The sequence below is a fragment of the Oncorhynchus clarkii genome, chromosome 10 (assembly GCF_045791955.1).
Source record: "Oncorhynchus clarkii lewisi isolate Uvic-CL-2024 chromosome 10, UVic_Ocla_1.0, whole genome shotgun sequence".
In the NCBI taxonomy this organism is placed as follows: domain Eukaryota; kingdom Metazoa; phylum Chordata; class Actinopteri; order Salmoniformes; family Salmonidae; genus Oncorhynchus; species Oncorhynchus clarkii.
The window spans coordinates 30,481,958-30,504,485 of NC_092156.1; the positions used below are offsets into that span (position 1 = coordinate 30,481,958).

The 22,528-nt window shown below is 41.5% G+C and overlaps 1 protein-coding gene across 5 annotated transcripts in view; it reads left to right on the forward strand.

Moving 5' to 3' along the window:
- Positions 1–22,528, forward strand: part of LOC139418257 (vacuole membrane protein 1-like) — a 107,215-nt gene that overhangs the window by 78,686 nt on the left and 6,001 nt on the right. The window lies entirely within an intron of this gene.

Here is a 22,528-nt window from a genome sequence, read left to right on the forward strand (position 1 = left end):
AGTCTGTTACCTAGTCTGGATGCTGATGATGGCCATGCTCTGCCACTTGGTGTGGATGCCTATGAATATGGACATTCTATGTAAGATTGTTTCTCAGGTTAGGATGAACTGTCTCTGGCATGCGGTCTGGTTGAAATCTACATTCAAATCTTGGTCCTGTTATGATGTGGCACTGCTTTGCCATGGTGACCTTAAACAGACTGATTGTGTGCTATTCATTTGGTGTCATATGGCACTCAAGCGGAACGGAGTTTGTTGATATCTACGGATAAAGACATTTCACACGTGCCTTAAAGAATGGCGCGACAACTGCCGTGTCCTTTTTCCATCCTTCGCCCACCACTGATGGCTTGGTGTCACCCTCCCAGACTGATCTGATGTCCAGTCAGACGTCACTGTCACCAGCCCTGGGACCCTGTGGTCTGGCCTCCCAACTAAGCCTGCTGCTAATAGAGGCTTCACACCCGCCCACCCTGCCTCACACTACTGATCCATGCTGCACTGACATGGTTATGTATCCACCAGAATTGTTGGAACAGTGCTGAAAGAAGCAACATAGGATCTTTCATTTGGCCAGCATAGTAATATCTGAGCCAGCACATTACGGGTTAAGTCGACACAATGGTGTGAAAAATGTATTACCCTGGCCTGTATATGGGTCTGCCTGCTGACCAGGTATAGGGGGAAGCAACCTCTTGCCTTTGTAGAGTTGTCATGGCCAGGACCATTGTGTGTGTGTGTGTGTAGCAGGTAACTACCCTGCCAGTTGGGATGGTGTTAAATTGGCACCTGACACACACACACGCACACACCCCCACACACACACACACACTTGGCCGTGCTGAAATCAGACTGTGAGATTGCATCAGCTCTCATCCTTGCCAGCAGTTTCTTTCATCGCTCTTTTCTTTGTTTCAAGAATGAATACTTTGGTGGCTTTATTTAGAGCTGGTTTTAATAAAAGGATTCATTTTTTTTCTCTAATTTGTTGAAAGATTATTCCCAAATCGAGTTAACAGACAAACGGGCAATTTTAGCTAAAGCTGTTTGGTCATTCACAAGGGTTCAGAGAGTTTTATCATTCATGAACGGTTTTCAGCATTGTTGTTCACATGCTTTTCAAATTAATGTATTTGAATATAGGCTATTCATTTCATCATCATATGAATCATATGAACATTTTCTAGCCATTTGTGTGTGTGTGTGTGTGTGTGTGTGTGTGTGTGTGTGTGTGTGTGTGTGTGTGTGTGTGTGTGTGTGTGTGTGTGTGTGTGTGTGTGTGTGTGTGTGTGTGTGTGTTTATAATGATGGATAGATAGCGTTGTAAGGGTTTGAGTAGTTTTCAGCATTGCTGTTCATATCCTTTTCAAATTCATTTATTTCAATATAGGCTATTCATTTAATTATCGTATGAATCACATAAACATTTTATAGTTGTGTGTTTGTGTATGTGAAATGATGGATAGATAGCGTTATGATAGTTTCAGTCCATGGGGGACTGATCGTCATTGAGACACAGAAATACAGAGTGACACATCAGAGGTGAATGGAAAGTTTCACTGCAAGTCACAAACTCACCGTTTCCCCTTTTTTACAACCTGTTAACCGTCAACTTCCTTCCTGACTGAGGCCCATCCACCTTGAGAGTTGCCTGATAGTGAGGCTTTCACACAGAAACTGCCATCCAGCAATGGCTCTGTCACATTTCCACCTCACACACCTTCACTATTATTAACCCTTTACCGGACTAACCACACCTTCACTTGTAACCCTTTAATATGAACTCTTTAACTACCTACCCATGCCTATTGCCACTTTTACTTAACCCCTTTGCTGCCGGTCCACATTTCCATTCATGAACCTTTTCATTGCTTGTTTTGGCCTATTTATTGTCCACCAGAGTTCCTTTTCTCTATCCATTTAATCTATTTATTTTTTTTACACTTGCAATCAATGCTAAATCATCTTCTTTTTGAAGTGGATTTTTTCAGTTTTATATGTATTGAATAACATTCTTTCAGTGACAATGCTCAGATTTTCTTATGTTGGTTGCTGCATTGCTTGCTGTTTGGCTGCATTGCTTGCTGTTTGGGGTTTTAGGCTGGGTTTCTGTACAGCACTTTGAGATATCAGCTGATGTACGAAGGGCTATATAAATAAATTTGAAATTTGAATTTGAAATTTGGTTGGTCGCAGTAAGCAGTGGTACAGTTAAGGACGGTAGAATTCTGGTAGTTATAATCTCCTGTAAAAGTGTTGTTTGTGTTGTCGGTAATCATTTTTTAAACATATAAGACCGTTATGGTTTTAATGATGTCCAGACATAGGAATGGAAGATGATATCTGGTGATATCTCTGTTCTCCCTGTGCGTGTATCACAACCACCGTTTCTCACATATTTATCTATACACAGCTCATAAAAAGAGACCTCCTCTTAGTAAATTATGTTTTAATATTTACTCTAGTTTCTGTTGGAAATTATTGAGAAAACTGCTCTTACAGGCCCCAACGGCTTTCCTGTATAGCCAGTTTTATAGTACAAGGTTCATAACTTGACTGTTAACGTGGTTGTGACATGTTTTTTTAACCTTTAGTATTCATATTGTATATTCTTCAGACAGACATGTTTTTTAACCTTTAGTATTCATATTGTATATTCTTCAGACAGACATGTTTTTTAACCTTTAGTATTCATATTGTATATTCTTCAGACAGACATGTTTTTTAACCTTTAGTATTCATATTGTATATTCTTCAGACAGACATGTTTTTTAACCTTTAGTATTCATATTGTATATTCTTCAGACAGACATGTTTTTTAACCTTTAGTATTCATATTGTACATTCTTCAGACAGACATGTTTTTTTAACCTTTAGTATTCATATTGTACATTCTTCAGACAGACATGTTTTTTAACCTTTAGTATTCATATTGTATATTCTTCAGACAGACATGTTTTTTAACCTTTAGTATTCATATTGTATATTCTTCAGACAGACATGTTTTTTAACCTTTAGTATTCATATTGTACATTCTTCAGACAGACATGTTTTTTTAACCTTTAGTATTCATATTGTACATTCTTCAGACAGACATGTTTTTTAACCTTTAGTATTCATATTGTATAATCTTCAGACAGATATTCTCTGTGCAGCTCTGTTGATAGCTGTCAATATTTAACAAATTGTTTTTCATTTACTCAAACAAACAAATATTGACTGTATTGCGTCATTGCAAATCATTGCTGTGCTTACAAATCTTATTCGAAATTCTTTAAAAACACTTTTCAAAATGTACAGTATATGTTGGAGTGGGGTGAAATAACAGACGACTTTTCAAGTTTTATTAGATCAAATTTGTTCTAGTTTATTCTTATTGAAAGTTCTGAAATAAATCAAAGCCATTATTTGTTTATTGAAACTGTTTCATTTAACGATCCCACCATATTTACACCATCTTTTCCTCAGTTTCCTCATTGTTGTTATATTGTTTTGTTTCATCTGCATTCTTTTACAATGTAATTGCAAAAAGATGACTATACCATGTCTGTCTCAAATGGAAAGAGGAGTGAAAGCGTAAAGTCATGGCATTCCTTGAATGAATTGACCGTTGGACTTGCGATGATTTCACTCTCACATGATATGAGAGAGTAGATTCATTTCCCTCTTCTTGTCAGTCAGTCAGGTTAGCCATTTATGATAACTTCACAGATACATTTAAGTCAATGCCCTTTTAACCTCACTTAGAGAAAAATGGCAAACAATTACAGCACTGGGAAAGAGCCATTTAAAAGCAAATGTTTAAGCACGTGTTGTTGGACTATTCTCAACTTGTAAAGATCCATTTCTCTGTTGTTCAGTCCGTTCACATGTCAATGTATCAGAAAGCTGTTGTATAAATCTTATTGGCACTAGAATAGCCTAAACTGTGTGGCTCAGAGTCAGACAGACAGTTTTGCCCAGTAGATTTGAGGATGTGCCCTTTTCATTTGAGTCCATCTGAACATCTGCTGAACAATGGGCAGCTATTGAGCACAGAGGAGGAACCTCTGGCACACAACTTTAAAATAACCATAATATGCTGTAAATTCCCCTATCACAAGTCATAGCTTGACCTTTTATGAGAGTATCATTTCTCACCAACACAATTTATATTCCCTGGACCTTTAGGTCATTTTGAAAACATATACTTAATCAATATTCGAAATTATAAGAAAATACAAGTTTTTGGTCAAGATGTCAGATATGAAACCCAGTTGAAAGGAGATGTAAATCAAATCAAACTTTATTTGTCACATGCGCCGAATACAACAGGACTGTGAAATGCTGACTTACAAGCCCTTAACCAACAATACAGTTCAAGAAAGAGTTAAAAAAATATTTACCAAATAAACTAAAGTGAAAAATAATAAAAAGTAACAAAATAAAATATCAATAACGAGGCTATATACCAGGATTACCGGTACCGAGTCAATGTGCGGGGGTACAGGTTAGTCAAGGTAATTTGTACATGTAGGTAGGGGTAAAGTGACTTGCATCGATAATAAACAGAGCGTAGCAGCAGTGTAAAAACAAATGGTGGGGTGTCAATGTAAATAGTCCGGGTGGCCATTTGATTAGTTTTTCAGCAGTCTTATGGCTTAGGGGTAGAAGCTGTTAAGGAGCCTTTTGGTCCGAGACTTGGTGCTCCGGTACCGCTTGCCGTGCGGGAGCAGAGAGAACAGTCTATGACTTGGCTGACTGGAGTCTTTGACAATATTGTGGGCCTTCCTCTGACACCGCCTAGTATATAGGTCCTGGATGGCAGGAAGCTTGGCCGCAGTGATGTACTGGGCCGTACGCACTACCCTCTGTAGCTGAGCAGTTGCCATACCAGGCGGTGATACAATCGGTCAGGATGCTCTCGATGGTGCAGCTGTAGAAATTTTGGAGGATCTGCCCATGCCAAATCTTTTCAGTCTCCTGAGGGGGAGTCATGCCTTCTTCATGACTGTGTTGGTGTGTTTAGACCATGATAGTTAGTTGGTGATGTGAACACCAAGTAACTTCAAATTCTCAACCCGCTCCACTACAGCCCCGTCGATGTAAATCGGGGCCTGTTTGGCCCACCTTTTCCTGTAGTCCACGATCAGCTCCTTTGTCTTGCTCATATTGAGGTAGAGGTTGTTGTCCTGGCACCACACTGCCAGGTCTCTGACCTCTTCCCAATAGGCTGTCTCATCGTTTTCGGTAATCAGGTAATCAGACACTGTTGTGTCGTCAGCAAACTTAATGATTGTGTTGGAGTCGTGTTTGGCCACGCAGTCGTGGGTGAACAGGGAATACAGGAGGGGAATAAGCGCACACCCCTGAGGGGCCCAAGTGTTGAGGATCAGTGTGGCAGATGTGTTGTTGCCTACCCTTACCACCTGGGGGCAGCCTGTCAGGAAGTCCAGGATCCAGTTGCAGAGGGAGGTGTTTAGTCCCAGGGTCCTTAGCTTAGTGATGAGCTTTGTGGGCACTATGGCGTTGAACGCTGAGCTGTAGTCAATGAACAGCATTCTCACATAAGTGTTCCTTTTGTCCAGGTAGGAAATGGCTGTGTGGAGTGTGATTGAGATTGAGTCATCTGTGGATGTGTTGGGGCAATATTCAAATTGGAGTGGGTCTAGGGTATCCAGGATGATGCTGGTGAAGTGAGACATGACCAGCCTTTCAAAGCACTTCATGCTACCGACGTGAATGCTACGGGGCGGTAATCATTTAGGCAGGTTACCTTCGCTACCTTGGGCACAGGGACCATGATGGTCTGCTTGAAACACGTAGGTAATACAGACTCGGTCAGGGAGAGGTTGAAAATGTCAGTAAAGACACTTGCCAGTTGGTCCGCGTATACTTTGAGTACACGTCCTGGTAATCCGTCTGGGCCCGCGGCTTTGTGAATGTTGGCCATTATCACACAGTCGTTTGGAACAGCTGGTGATCTGATGCATGCTTCAGTGCTGCTTGCCTCGATGCGGGCATAAAAGGCATTTCGCTCGTGGAGTGGGTCTAGGGAATCCAGTGGGTCTAGGGTATGCTCGCGTCACCGGGTAGCTCACGGTTGGGTTTCCCTTTGTAGTCTGTAATAGTTTTCAAGCCTTTACACATCTGTCGAGCGTGTAGTAGGATTAAATCTTAATCCTATATTGACGCTTTGCCTGTTTGATGGTTCGTCTGAGGGCATAGCGGGATTTCTTATAAGCGTCCGGATTAGTGTCCCGCTCCTTGAAAGCAGCAGCTCTAGACTTTAGCTCGATGCAGATGTTGCCTGTAATCCCTGGCTTCTGGTTGGGATATGTATGTACGGTGACCCCTGGAGACGACGTCGTCGATGCACTTATTGATGAAGCCAGTGACTGAGGTGGTATACTCCTCAAAGCCATTGGATGAAGCCTGGGAACATATTCAAATCAAATCAAATTTTAGTGGACTCATACACGTGATTAGCCGATGTTATTGCGAGTGCAGCAAAATACTTGTGCTTCCAGCTCCGACAGTGCAGTAATATCTGACAAGCAATATCTAACCAATTACACAACATATACCCAATACACACAAATCTAAGTAGGAATGAATTAAGACTATATACATATGGACGAGCTATGTCAGAGCGGAATGGACTAAAGTACAGTATACAGTATATACAGTTGAAGTCGGAAGTTTACATACACCTTAGCCAATACATTTAAATTCAGTGTTTCACAATTCCTGACATTTATTCCTAGTAAAAATTCCCTGTCTTAGGTCAGTTAGGATCACCACTTTATTTTAATAATGTGAAATGTCAGAATAATAGTAGAGAGTGATTTATTTCAGCTTTTATTTATTTCATCACATTCCCAGTGGGTCAGAAGTTTACATACACTCAATTAGTATTTGGTAGTATTGCCTTTAAATTGTTTAACTTGGGTCAAATGTTTTGGGTAGCCTTCCACAAGCTTCCAACAATGAGTTGGGTGAATTTTGGCCCATTCCTCCTGACAGAGCTGGTGTAACTGAGTCAGGTTTGTAGGCCCCCTTGCTCACTCACGCTTTTTCAGTTCCGCCCACAAATTTTCTAAGGGATTGAGGTTAGGGTTTTATGATGGCCACTCCAATACCTTGACTTTGTTGTCCTTAAGCCATTTTGCCACAACTTTGGAAGTATACTTGGGGTCATTCTCCATTTGGAAGACACATTTGCGACCAAGCTTGAACTTCCTGACTGATGTCTTGAGATGTTGCTTCAATATATCCACCTAATTTTCCTGCCTCATGATGCCATCGATTTTGTGAAGTGCACCAGTCCCTCCTGCAGCAAAGCACCCCCACAACATGACGCTGCCACCCCTGTGCTTCACGGTTGGGATGGTGTTCTTCGGCTTGCAAGCCTCCCCTTTTTCCTCCAAACATAACAATGGTCATTATGGCCAAACAGTTCTATTTTTGTTTCATCAGACCAGAGGACATTTCTCCAAAAAGTACAATCTTTGTCCCCATGTGCAGTTGCAAACCGTAGTCTGGGTTTTTTAAGGTGGTTTTGGAGCAGTGGCTTCTTCCTTGCTGAGCAGCCTTTCAGGTTATGTCGATACAGGACTCGTTTTACTGTGGATGTAGATACTTTTGTACCTGTCTCCTCCAGCTTCTTCACAAGGTCCTTTGCTGTTGTTCTGGGATTGATTTGCACTTTTCGCACCAAAGTACGTTCTTCTCTAGGAGACAGAATGCGTCTCCTTCCTGAGCGGTATGACGGCTGCGTGGTCCCATGGTGTTTACTATTGTTTGTACAGATGAACGTGGTACCTTCAGGCATTTGGAAATTGCTCCCAAGGATGAACCAGACTTGTGGAGGTCTACAATTTTTGTCTGAGGTCTTTAAAAAAATGTTCCCATGATGTCAAGCAAAGAGGCACTGAGTTTGAAGGTAGGCCTTGAAATACATCCACAGGTACACCTCCGATTGACTCAAATTTTGTCAATTAGCCTATCAGAAGCTTCTAAAGCCATGACATAATTTTCTGGAATTTTTCAAGCTGTTTAAAGGCACAGTCAACTTAGTGTATGTAAACTTCTGGCCCACTGGAATTGTGATACAGTGAATTATAAGTGAAATAATCTGTCTGTAATCCGTTGTTGGAAAAATTACTTTGTCATGCACAAAGTAGATGTCCTAACCAACTTGCCAAAACTATAGTTTGTTAACAACACATTTGTGGAGTGGTTGAAAAACAAGTTTTAATGACTCCAACCTAAGTGTGTAAACTTCTGACTTCAACTGTACATATGTGATGAGTATTGCAAGATATGTAAACATTATTAAGTGAATGAGATACCACAGAATAGTATAGAAAACAGTATATACATATGAGATGAGTAATTCCAGATATGTAAACATTAAGTGACTAAGAAACTGTAGAATAGTATATCAAATCAAATCAAATGTATTTATGTAGCCCTTCGTACATCAGCTGATATCTCAAAGTGCTATACAGAAACCCAGCCTAAAACTCATAACAGCAAGCAATGCAGGTGTAGAAGCACGGTGGCTAGGAAAAACTCCCTAGAAAGGCCAAAACCTAGGAAGAAACCTAGAGAGGAACCAGGCTATGTGGGGTGGCCAGTCCTCTTCTGGCTGTGCCGGGTGGAGATTATAACAGAACATGGCCAAGATGTTCAAATGTTCATAAATGACCAGCATGGTCAAATAATAATAATCACAGGCAGAACAGTTGAAACTGGAGCAGCAGCACAGCCAGGTGGACTGGGGACAGCAAGGAGTCATCATGTCAGGTAGTCCTGAGGCATGGTCCGAGGGCTCAGGTCCTCCGAGAGAGAGAAAGAAAGAGAGAAAGAGAAAATTAGAGAGAGCATACTTAAAATTCACACAGGACACCGGATAGGACAGGAGAAGTACTCCAGATATAACAAACTGACCCTAGCCCCCCGACACATAAACTACTGCAGCATAAATACTGGAGGCTGAGACAGGAGGGGTCAGGAGACACTGTGGCCCCATCCGATGACACCCCCGGACAGGGCCAAACAGGAAGGATATAACCCCACCCACTTTGCCAAAGCACAGCCCCCACACCACTAGAGGAATATCCTCAACCACCAACTTACCGTCCTGAGACAAGGCCGAGTATAGCCCACAAAGATCTCCGCCACGGCACAACCCAAGGGGGGGCGCCAACCCAGACAGGAAGATCATATCAGTGACTCAACCCCCTCAAGTGACGCACCCGTCCTAGGGACGGTATGAAAGAGCCCTAGTAAGCCAGTGACTCAGCCCCTGTAACAGGGTTAGAGGCAGAGAATCCCAATGGAAAGAGGGGAACCGGCCAGGCAGAGACAGCAAGGGCGGTTCGTTGCTCCAGAGCCTTTCCGTTCACATTCACACTCCTGGGCCAGACTACACTCAATCATATGACCCACTGAAGAGATGAGTCTTCAGTAAAGACTTAAAAGTTGAGACCGAGTTTGCGTCTCTCACATGGGTAGGCAGACCATTCCATAAAATGGAGCTCTATAGGAGAAAGCCCTGCCTCCAGCTGTTTGCTTAGAAATTCTAGGGACAATTAGGAGGCCTGCGTCTTGTGACCGTAGCGTACGTGTAGGTATGTACGGCAGGACCATATCGGAGAGATAGGTAGGAGCAAGCCCATGTAATGCTTTGTAGGTTAGCAGTAAAACCTTGAAATCAGCCCTAGCTTTGACAGGAAGCCAGTGTAGGGAGGCTAGCACTGGAGTAATATGATAATTTTTGGTTCTAGTCAGGATTCTAGCAGCCGTATTTAGCACTAACTGACGTTTATTTAGTGCTTTATCCGGGTAGCCGGAAAGTAGAGCATTGCAGTAGTCTAACCTAGAAGTGACAAAAGCATGGATTCATTTTTCTGCATCATTTTTGGACAGAAAGTTTCTGATTTTTGCAATGTTACGTAGATGGAAAAAAGCTGTCCTTGAAACAGTCTTCATATGTTCTTCAAAAGAGAGATCAGGGTCCAGAGTAACGCCGAGGTCCTTCACAGTTTTATTTGAGACGACTGTACAACCATTAAGATTAATTGTCAGATTCAACAGAAGATCTCTTTGTTTCTTGGGACCTAGAACAAGCATCTCTGTTTTGTCCGAGTTTAAAAGTAGAACGTTTGCAGCCATCCACTTCCTTATGTCTGAAACACATGCTTCTAGCGAGTGAAATTTTGGGGCTTCACCATGTTTCATTGAAATGTACAGCTGTGTGTCATCCGCATAGCAGTGAAAGTTAACATTATGTTTTCGAATGACATCCCCAAGAGGTAAAATATATAGTGAAAACAATAGTGGTCCTAAATCGGAACCTTGAGGAACACCGAAATTTACAGTTGATTTGTCAGAGGACAAACCATTCACAGAGACAAACTGACAAACTATCAAAAGCAGCACTAAGGTCTAGGAGCACGAGGACAGATGCAGAGCCTCGGTCTGATGCCATTTACCACCTTCAAGAGTGCAGTCTCAGTGCTATGATGGGGTCTAAAACCAGACTGAAGCATTTCGTATACATTGTTTCTTTACTTTTATATAGAATACAGTATATACATATGAGATGAGTAGTGCAAGATATGTCTTCCAGTCTGTGCTAACAAAACAGTCCTGTAGCGTAGCATCCGTGTCATCTGGCCACTTCTCTATTGAGCAAGTCACTGGTACTTCCTGCCAGTGGTGGAAAAATAACTAATTTGTCATACTTGAGTAAAAGTAAAGATACCTTTAATAGGAAATGACTCAAGTAAAAGTGAAAGTCACCCAGTAAAATACTACTTGAGTAAAAAAAAAAAAGTTTACGTTTTTGGTTTTAAATGTACTTAAGTATCAAAAGTAAATGGAACTTCTAAAATGTACTTACGTATGAAAAGAAAATGTATAAACCATTTCAAATTCCGTATATTAAGCGCATATATATATATATATATATATGGATAGCCAGGGGCACATTCCAACACTCAGACATAATTTACAAACAAATAATTTATGTTTAGTGAGTCTGCCAGATCAGAGGCAATAGGGATGACCAGGGATGTTCTCTTGATAAGTGTTTGAATTGGACAATTTTCCTATCAAAATGTAATGAGTACTTTTGGGTGTCAGGGAAAATGTATGGAGTAAAAAGTACATTATTTTCTTTAGGAATGTAGTGAAGTAAAAGTTGGCAAAAATATAAATAGTAAAGTACAGATGTCCCAAAAACTACTTAAGTAGTACTTTAAAGTATTTTTACTTAAGTACTTTACACCATTGCTTCCTGCTTTAGTTTTTCCTTTAAGCAGGATTTCTCAGGATAGAATCATGGTCAGATTTGCCAAATGGTGGGAGAGGTTTGTACACGTCTCTGTGTGTGGAGTAAAGGTGGTCTAGATTTTTTCCCCTCTGGTTGCACATGACATGCTGGCAGAAATGTGGTAAAACTGATTTGAGTTTGCCTGCATTAAAGTCCCCGGCCACTAGGAGCTTCTGGATGAGCATTTTCTTGTTTGCTTTTGGATATATAGCTGGTTGAGTGCGGTCTTAGTGCCAGCGACGATTTGTGATGGTAAATAGGCCGCTACGAATAATATAGATGAGAACTCTCTTGGTAGATAGTGCGGTCTACAGCTTATCATAAGCTACTCTACCTCAGGCGAGCAATACCTCGAGACTTCTTTAATATTAGACATCGCTCACCCGCTGTTATTGACAAATAGACACACACCCCCGCCCCTCGCCTTACCAGACGTAGCTTCTCTGTCCTGCCGATGCATGGAGAAGTCAGCCAGCTCTATATTATCCGTGTCGTTGTTCATCCAAAATTCGGTGAAACACAAGATATTGCAGTTTTTAATGCCCTGTTGATAGGATAGTCTTGATCGTATATCATCCATTTTGCTTTCAGAACTTGCTCTTGGCATACAACACATCTCAATATTTTTTGAATGTATTGTTAAATCATAATAGAAAGCTTTTATATGATGTGGTGGTCCTGATAAGACTGAAGCCACCGGTATATTATATTTGATGACTTATGATGATGTCTCCTCATCAAAAGAGAATGCTTTTCCTGTCATGGTTGTCATGGTGGATCAGAATGTGCCCCTCTCTCATCTCATTTAGCTTCTGATTGAAGTCTAGAGCAATCATAAATAAAGACCAACATTTTTGATCTCTTGGTAAGAGTGCCAGCACACCACAACCATAAATAATCTTTCATCACATCCTATCCCTGTTTAGTGTTGCCAAACCATTCATATAAGAATCACAGTGGATAGAGCTTATCATGCTACTTCCTGTATGATATGATGTCCCACAGCTGCTTGGCACACCAGACTCATCATGACACCCCCCAAGTCACAATGACTCTTCTGGTGTAATCAGATCATCAGCACGTTTCTTTGTTACCATCCCCCTTTACTTCCCTCTCTTGTTATCTCTGATAAAAGACTAGTCAGTGTGGTTGGGATTCCAGAGGAAAACACACATCATTGTAAGTTATTTATTGGAACTGGAGAGGTTGTATGGTTTCCTGTGTTAATCATGCTTGATGAGCGTCAGTAATGAGAGCTCAGTGATTAGATACTGTATTAATTCCACCCCAGCCCCAGCCTAAAGGGATGTTTGATGTCTGCAGTAATAATGATAATAACTTTATTTGTATAAAGCTTTTCAATATAAGTAACAAAGTGCTTCAACATCAAAATAAAAGTACTATCAAAGACAGGAGGAAGGGGAAATGGAGAGGAAAGAGAAGAAGCAGCCTGATCTCCAGTCTAGAATGGTCCACAGCGCCCTGACAGAGGATCTCCGGCTGCGTCCTGGCTCGTAGGGAGATAAAGGATCTGAAATATAGGATGGGTTTAAACCAAGCCTAGGCTTAAACGTCATTCATAAAATGTTTTCTAAAAGTGACTTGTAGCCAGTGTGGAGAAGCTGAAATAGGTGTCATGGTTACATTTTCGGGTGCCTGTTAAAAAGCCGAGCTGCAGCATTTTGAACTAACTGTAGGTGGGGTGGTTTCTGACTGAGGCATGTATACAAAGAATTACAGTAATATAGGAGTTAGGAAATAAAGCATGTATAACTTTCTCTAGATCAGTGACTGAAGTAAAATATTTGACTTTTGCTATATTTCTTAGATGATAAAAGCAGGACTGGACAACCTTCTTCACATGCAGCTCAAGGTTTAGGTCAGGGTCAAAGAAAACGCCAAGGCTTATGAACGTAAGCTTTACATTGGTGGACAGATTACCAAGGTTATCTACAATCTGGGTTCTAGCAAGGTGGGGGCCAAATAAAACATCCTCTGATTTCCTATCATTGAGCTGGAGAAATTTGTCACACATCCAACATTTGATCTCAGCAAGACACGTGTGAAGGGTAGCTACCTTAGCTTGGTCCCTGGGTCTGATTGGTAAATAGAGCTGTGTGTCATCTGCCTAGCAGTACGGCTGTGCATTTAAGCTGGAGTAGTGGTGAGACTGGTGGGTTATGCCAGCTATTCAACACAACAGCCAGATCACATGAGATGACATGTGGGAATGAAAGGGTTCTTGATGATGATGATTATATTGTATAGTTTCAGACACTGATTCAGTGCAAGACTACGGCATTTCTGGTCTAAGTCTGAGTTGTCCATACGGTTTGAGTCATTGTGGCTATGTCCTTCAGAAAGCTTATGTGGTTCACTTCACAGCAAAAAAAACATTGGTCCATGTTGTGTGTGTGTGTGTGTGTGTGTGTGTGTGTGTGTGTGTGTGTGTGTGTGTGTGTGTGTGTGTGGGTGTGTGTGTGTGGGTGTGGGTGTTATTTCGTAGCATTTTTACCCACTTACTGTTCTTACTGTTTTTAGATCTTGAACGCAGCATGGGAATTCCCTGGATGATAATCAATCACTTTGATTGAAGCCCATCTACCGCGGTCAATCAGCCACTGTAACATGTAGTGTATTGTAATTCAGTAATCCCTCAGATTGTGTGTCAATGGAGGGGATTATTGGTGAGAGGTCCATTGAGATGCTGGGGCTGGGGCTGGTGTGGAGAAAAACCAGGCTGACTGGGGGTCTCCCTATGAATGGCAGGGATAGAGAATGGGGGAAAAGGGATCTTCTCCATGAGAACGTATTAATTTCCATGTGAGTCCATCTCTTAGTGTGGAGCACATTATCAGCACAATGTCCATGCAGATGGCCTTTCCTGCTCCTTGACTCCCTGCCTCCCAGACCAACTAACACTAAACTACAGTAAGCTTAACCCTGTGAGCCTTTTTTAAAATTGAACTTTTATTTAATCAGGGGAACCCATTGAGACCAGGGTGCACTGAGCCCTGCTCATAGGGAGGGCTTGGAGGATGCAGAGGGAGAGCGAGAGAGAGAGCGAGAGAGAGTGATGTGTGCCTGGGCTAATTGTGTTTGTATCAGTAACTGACCAGTTATAAAGATCTGACAGAGAATTATCCAAATTTCCTCAGAAATTCTATCAGGAATTTACCAGATACTAAGTAAGTGTTCTAAATGAAGGTGAACTTTAGGCCTAGGCGATGAATTAAATGTAGGTCAAGTTTGGATGATTATGGTGACTCCTCACCTCTCACAAGATTCTTTTAGCAATACCAAAATCAAATCAAAGTTATGTTGTTAGTTGTTAGTCACTGTCTGCTGAGAACGAAGGCTGGGAGTGATGGATCACCTGAAAAGCCCTCATGAAGATGGCATTTATCAAGCCTATAGTGGCAGGCCGGGCCAGGCCTCTCTAGGAGGAAACACAGTCGGATCTCTCATTTAGGAGGACAGGAGAGATGGGTCAGAGTGGAGGAGAGAGTGATAGAGGGCCAGATTGGGGTTGACGGTTTTTATAACAGAGTCGTTAAGTTTAATGCAAGTCACAACGGGGAGCCTCTTTACTCATCTCCTCTTCTTATGATTACAGCGCTTGGCTCCCTCAAAAAATAGATTTTTCTCAATCGGAGAGGGTTTGAGAAATACATAAGGACTTGGAGAGCTTGCTCGGTCTGTCCAGAATCCAGGTGGTCTTCACTAAGTACATAAAATATTATGACTTATTAAATGACAGTTATAAGTGATATTTGTATTTATTTATTTAACTTTTATTTAACCAGTAAAGACACTTGAGGTTAGAAAACCTCTTTTGCAAGGTCGACTTGGCAAGAGGTCAGTAGGAAAGTATGATATAGGTGATATGTATACAGTACCAATCAAAAGTTTGGACACGCCTACTCATTCCAGGGCTTTTGTTTACTTTTACAACTTTTTACATTGTAGAATAATAGTGAAGACATCAAAACTATGAAATGACACATATGGAATCATGTAGTAACCAAAAACGTGTTAAACAAATCAAAATATATTTTATATTTTCGATTCTTCAAAGTAGCCATCCTTTGCCTTGTAGAAAATAGTCAAAATAAAGAATAACCCTTGAATTAGTAGGTGTGCCCAAACTTTTAACTGGTACTGTATGTGGTCATTATCACATTGAAGGCCTGTGAAGGGGTTTTGTTCTCTGTGTGTGTTTAAGGTACAGATAAGTAAGAGTGGGGGAGATGGGGGTGAAGTAGGTGGTCAGATCAATGCACTGGGTCCGGTGTCATGTGTCCTTAAGTTTGGCGTGATCATCATTGCACGGCATGCTACTTCCTGCTTTATTCATCCCTGATTCATTTGTTTTTGTCTCCTGTTCCCCCAAGTATTTGTCATTTGTACAACATCATTGATTAAATTAGCAACAAACAACAAATCTGTTATGACTTGACATAACGACACAATTCCTGTCTGATTTTAGTCAACATGATGTGAGTGTTTTGGATAGGTTAGTATCAGCCTGTGGTCTGTTGTTGTGTACAGTGATGCTCTGTCTGTATGATGCTGATGATGCAATATGAAGTGCTGTATGAGCACCTCTCCCCAGAGATGGAGGACAAGTCATCAAAGAGCCGTCCAGTCCACCTCTGTTCACCCTGTGTCCTGAGTCACAGGCCTGCTTTACAGCGCTGTCTGTCTGTTACCAGAACACACGGCAGGGCAGGATGTTGCTCCAAGGCAACTCATTCAACATGAACACAAACAGAGCAGTGATATCAGAACAATGACAGTCAAGCTAATAAGTCAAAGGGTGTGTTTTAGTAGGGGTTTGTATCTAAATAGGGATTATTTACAGCTAATTTCTCCATACAAAGAGACTGAATAACAACTGTTTACTCTTGTACCTCTAACACCCTGTTATCAATTTGTGTTTGAAGAGATAGGTGATATACTTTATTAGACTTGTTTTAAATGATTGGAAGAATGTTTAACTTGATAGTACTAATAGGTGATTTTGCAATTATCAGAGCTTCACAAACATTTTTATCCATGGTCTTCATCTAATGGTGTTAAATAGTTTTTTTTAAAGGAACATATGAGGTTATTTATATTGAGAATCAAAATGTAGTTCCTCTTTTTTCATGTTTTGATTGACCACACAGTGCCTTCAGAAAGTATTCATACTCCTTGATTTATTCCACATTTTGTTGTGATTACATTTTTTCTCCTCCATCTACACACAATACCCAATAATGGAAAAGTGAAAACATGTTTCTAGAAATGTTTGCAAATTGATTGAAAATTAAATACAGAAGTATTCACACCCCTGAGTCATTCATGTTAGAATCACCTTTGGCAGCAATTACCACTGTGAGTGTTTCTGGGTAAGTCTCTAAGAGCTTTGCATACCTGGATTGTACAGTATTTGCACATCATTCTTCAAGCTCTGTCAAGTTGGTTGTTGATCATTGCTAGACAGCCATTTCCATGTCTTGCCATAGATTTGAAAGACGATTTAAGTCAAAACTGTAACTACGGCGCTCAGAAACATTCAGTGTCGTGTTGGTAAGCAACTCCAGTGTATATTTGGCCTTAATTGTCCTTATAAAAGGTGAATTTGTCTCCCAGTGTCTGTTGGAAAGCAGACTGAACCAGGTTTTCCTCTAGGATTTTGCCTGTGCTCAGGTTTATTACGTTTCTTTTTATCCTAAAATACTCCCTAGTCCTTGCCGATGACAGGTATTCATGCAGCCACCACCATGCTTGAAAATATATAGTGGTACTCAGTGATGTGTTGTGTTGGATTTGCCCTAAACATATCTTTTTTCAGGACAAAAATTACAGTTAATTTTTGTGCCACATTTTTTGCAGTTGCCTTATTGCAAACAGGATGCATTTTATTCTTTACAGGCTTCCTTCTTTCCACTCTGTTATTTAGGTTGGTATTGTGGAGTAACTACAATGTTGTTGATCCATCCTCAGTTTTCTCCTATCACAGCCATTAAACTCTCTAACTGTTTTAAAGTCACCATTGACCTCATGGTGAAATCCTTAAACTGTTTCCTTCCTCTCCGACAACAGAGTTAGGAAGGACGCCTGTTTCTCTGTAGTGACTGGCTGTATTGATACGTCATCCAAAGTGTAATTAATAACTTCACCATCCTCTAAGGGATATTCAATGTCTGCTTTTTATTTTATTTTGGCCCATCTACCAATAGGTGCGCTTCTTTGTGAGGCATTGGAAAACCTCCATGGTCTTTGTGGTAGAATCTGTGTTTGAAATGAACAGCTCGAATGAGGGACCTTTACAGATAATTGTATGTTTGGGGCACAGAGATGAGGTAGTCATTCAAAAATCATGTTAAACACTATTATTATTAAACACAACTTCTGTGACTTGTTAAGCATATTTTTACTCCTGAACGTATTTACGCTTGCCATAACAAAGGGCTTGAATACTTGACTCAAAACATTTCAGCTTTTCACTTCTAATTTGTAAAAATATATTTTTTTAACATAATTCCACTTTGACATTATAGGGTAGTGTGTGTAGGCCAGTGACACACACTCTCAATGTAATCCATTTTAAATTGAGGCTGTAACACAACAAAATGTGGAAAAAGTCAAGGGTTCTGAATATTTTCTGAAGGGACTGTAGATACTTTTTCATCTTTGGCAATAACAGTGGTTGTAAAGCAATAGACAATTGCTATTTTGTATCGTTGTGGTGTTAGGAAGGGGCAAGGTCAATAAAGTAGGTCATGAGCAGTACTTTCACTGGCTGTCTGTACATTAGACAGACAGACAGACGCATCCTGCCCAAAGCGTATGCACAACCTAGCCACAAACCTGAGACTATTACTGTGCTCAAAGGGGAGACCGAAAAACTCCTCATGATTCACCGCTGAACCACGTTCTCTCCCTTGTTCCGAGGTCTGACAATAAAAATATTAGAATTGAGTGAGAATAATATATTTATCTTAAATGGTTGCTATTTGTTAATGTGTTGTTATTTTTTCTGCATGTAATGAAAGTAAGAACATATTGTACACCATTTTAGAGTGAAAGACTGTCTTGCAGCCTGTGGGTTTCTCCAGCTCCATAGTAACCTATGTGTTGATCTGTGGAATGTCAAAGCAGATGATCAACAAGGTGAATGTATTATATGAGCCGCACGTACACAGCCACCCATTATTCACTGCATACTCTATAAGCCACACATTCTGCATTGGTCAGTCATAGATTTGTTACTTACATAATTAGTTTGTTAACTGTTTTTTTTTGCAACAATAAATATAGCATGGGAGATATTCAACCTAGGTGGAGTGTCTCTGACTCAGTAGTGTGGCCATCGATACCTGGTTAAATAAAAGTGAAATAAAACTTTTTTTTTTTTTAAATGGATCAATGGGATCAGATCTGCCCAGGCAGACTCTGGTTCTAGCTTTCTCCCATACCCCCTGCTCCCCTGCCTCCCTCCCCTCCTCTTGGCCTCTCCTGCGTTCCAACTGGGAATCCTGGCCAGGCTAGTCATGGCTGTCTCTATCCCTCTGAGTCAGTCAACCATGCCACTACCCACACCCTACCTCTGGAAAGGCCAGCACAGTCACTGAGTGACACAGACCTCTCACCTCATCACACCTCTTCAGCCACTCATAGGCCCAGACCCGGGTGGTTGTTGGGGGCTGTTTTATGGGACTATGTGAGGTGACAGGAATAAGAGAGTGCTATATATAATTGGTGCTCTTTGTTTCCTGGCAGTGGGCACCCCTGGGGGCAGACGGTGTGTTTAGCTGGCAGTCCCTCCCTGCAGACCCGTGCTGATAAGTCATTTCCAAAAAAGAAATGATCTCATCCCTTCTTCCCTCCCTCCCTTCATTGTTTAGTGCTCCCTCCTTTCTGTGAATTTGTCTGAGAGTATGTCTGTGAAAGAGATTGTGTGTGCGTGCGTGTGTGTGTGTGCGTGTGTGTGTGTGCGTGTGTGTGTGTGTGTGCGTGTGTGTGTGTGTGTGTGTGTGTGTGTGTGTGTGTGTGTGTGTGTGTGTGTGTGTGTGTGTGTGTGTGTGTGCCACAGATAGTTGAGAAGAAAGCAGGCAGAGTTGTGATAAACACACTGGCTGGGTAGGACTAGGGGGATCTTCATCCAGGAGTGGGCTCCATGCCTTAGTGATTGAAGTCATTCAACGGGACCAGATCAGACTGACACAGTGAGACATGGAGTCACACATACATTATTTTCACCGTAACTCAAAAAAAAATGTTTACACTCTTCACAAATCATTATCAGGGATCATTGCTTCCCTACATGGGCCATTATTACATGCTGGCATGTCCACATGTAGAGTTCTAGTTGTGCTGGAGAACCTGCCCTTTTGATTGGTGGTGTTTTTTTAAACAAATTACAAATGTGTTCTCTCTTTTTTCTCTTGTAACTGTAAATGCAACAAATTGTCTATCAAAGGAGATAATCTTGAAAAAAAGTCCCCTGTGAGCACGGTGGTGCGTTGCTGCATGAAGTCCCTTGCGAGCTCGGTGGTGCGTTGCTGCATGAAGTCCCCTGCGAGCACGGTAGTGCGTTGCTGCATGAAGTCCCCTGCGAGCACGGTGGTGCGTTGCTGCATGAAGTCCCCTGCGAGCTCGGTGGTGCGTTGCTGCATGAAGTCCCCTGCGAGCTCGGTGGTGCGTTGCTGCATGAAGTCCCCTGCGAGCACGGTGGTGCGTTGCTGCATGAAGTCCCCTGCGAGCTCGGTGGTGCGTTGCTGCATGAAGTCCCCTGCGAGCTCGGTGGTGCGTTGCTGCATGAAGACCCCACCGACGCCGAGCGGAGAAATGAATACCGCCAGTAGAAGGTTACTTTGGAGTTGTTAGCGTTTGTTGTCTCATGGTCAGGCACAGGGGTGAAGGGGCCAACTGCAGAAAAGACTAGCCTGTTTTGACAGCATAGCCTAGCTAACTAGCTGATTCATCTAGTCTAGTAGTGGTTGTAGCAGAGATACTTAACTAACTCCCTTTCATCTCTGGTTCTCCCTGGCTTAGCCTACAATGTGTGATGAGTCCATGTGTTTTTGTAGAAAATGAAGGCCTGTAATACACAACATGGACAATTTAGCTAGAGGAGCAGTAGAAAAATATGAGCACCTGCCCTGATTACATATGCCATTATTACCAGATAACAACAATTATACAGTTTGTGTTACATATTCAACAAACTGTACATTGAAATATTATAATTGTAAAATTAGACGGAAACCTTTTAGATGAGTGGTTTAATCATAGATATTCATAGTTGTGACAAAGACTTCCAGGTTTCATTGTCTCAGGTCAGACAGACACAATACAATTAACACCAAGCCTGAGTTTCTGGCTGTATCTGGTTGTACTGGCAGAAGTGTTATGTTTGATGTGAACTTGGGCCCTGACGGTGTTGTGTTGTGTTGAGTAACACTAACGGTTGCCTAAGCTCTTTGTTGTGATGTTGTAACCAGTTGGACCTGGCCAGAGGTTAGCTAGCTGTGCTCGCTGTCATGTGAGAATTGTTCTCTATCGCTGTCATGTCCTGCCCCTGGGTTGGGTGTGTGTGTGTGGGTATTTATGATTGTGCCACTAGTTTTCATGTGTGTATTGTGGCTGCTTGTGGTCGTGTGTGTGTGTGTGTGTGTGTGTGAGAGAGAGAAAGGTGTGTGTGTGTGTGTGTGTGTGTGTGTGTGTCAGGCAGCTTCACAAGGGGCCAGGGGTCATAGGTTACCTCTGAATCATGTTCTGTAGAATTTGGTTTGAAGGAAATGAACGCACCAAAGAAAATGGGAATATAATATACGCGACAGAAGGAAATGATAGCTCATAACAAAATGGCCCGTTGTTGATGGTCACAAATGAACTCTTTAATGTTTTGTCCAATATGTAGGAGGAGGATGTATTGGTGGTGGTTTCGTTAAGGAAGCAAGTCTCCTTGTGAGATGTTAAGAACATGGCTCAGCACCTGAACATTCTACACCTCCCTGGTTATTTATCAATAAGTAGACATTTTCCTCCTTGATGTGACTTGGCTGTGAGTGGGTAGGTAAATAGACCTTCACAGCCAGGGGAGAAATGAAACCATGGTTATCTGATTTGGCATGACTCGTTTCTTACATATCATGCATTAGGTACTAGTAATTTCCATTCTTCTAAGTATGGCCTAGGCCCTATCTCTTACCTGTCCGCATGTGGATGTCCACAGGTCCCCCCCAGTCAATCATGCTGGCAGGGCTTTAGTCACAGCCTCTCGTCTCCCCCATCATTAGACAGAACACTGTCGATTTGACCGTTTGACCGTCACCGTCAGCGTATGGAGTGTGTGTGTGTATGTCTGTCACTGTGTGTGCATGCATGTTTGCTTCAGTTGTTGTATATTTCAGTGTGTGTGTCAGTGTGTGTGATGATACCTATACCTCCCATAGATCTGTCAGTCCTCAGTTCCCACCACTGACCTGAGATGTGAGCTCACAGGATGAGGAGAAATGAGACTCATCATCTGCTTGATAAGGTCATCCCTGCATGAATCTATGCATCACTTCATTTAAATGGATCAATACAGGCTTCATAAAGTTAACAAGAGAGTTAGTACACCCAAATGTGGCACAGCAGCTGATCTGGTATATCAATGTAAAAAGGAAGGTGATCTGTTAGGTCAGTGATGCATTACAAGTCTTCAAGTCACCCCCTGTGTCCTACCTGGCATCATCAAATAGCTGTTGCTCCCATGTTATGTCCAGATAGTTTTTTTTAGCGTGGGCTCTGTAGTCCAAACATACCACCTCTTCTGGTCAATGACGCTATATATTTGCCCTCAATGTTGCATATTGATTAAATCTAACCTTAAATCTAACAGCAACAACATTGATTTATTTATCTTAGCTCTGAAGGCTTTTGGTAACTTTTGATCGCATATAATTGGGCTTTATTATGCATTTGTAGATTATTGTAGGACTTTATATGTAGCTTCAGTTTGAATCTTTTTGTCAGATGTATTTATGTAGGCTCTGGTATATTGTGAGTCACTGAATGAAGACCTGTCTGATCTAGTACATGTTTGAGTTTTCTTAATTCAGTAATAGTTAAAATTATCTGAAAAAATTTGTAGACAAAATGTATGCTACGTTTGGTGTTTGATGTTGACATATTTTTTTAACTGCACATTTGAATCGTTTTGTCCCC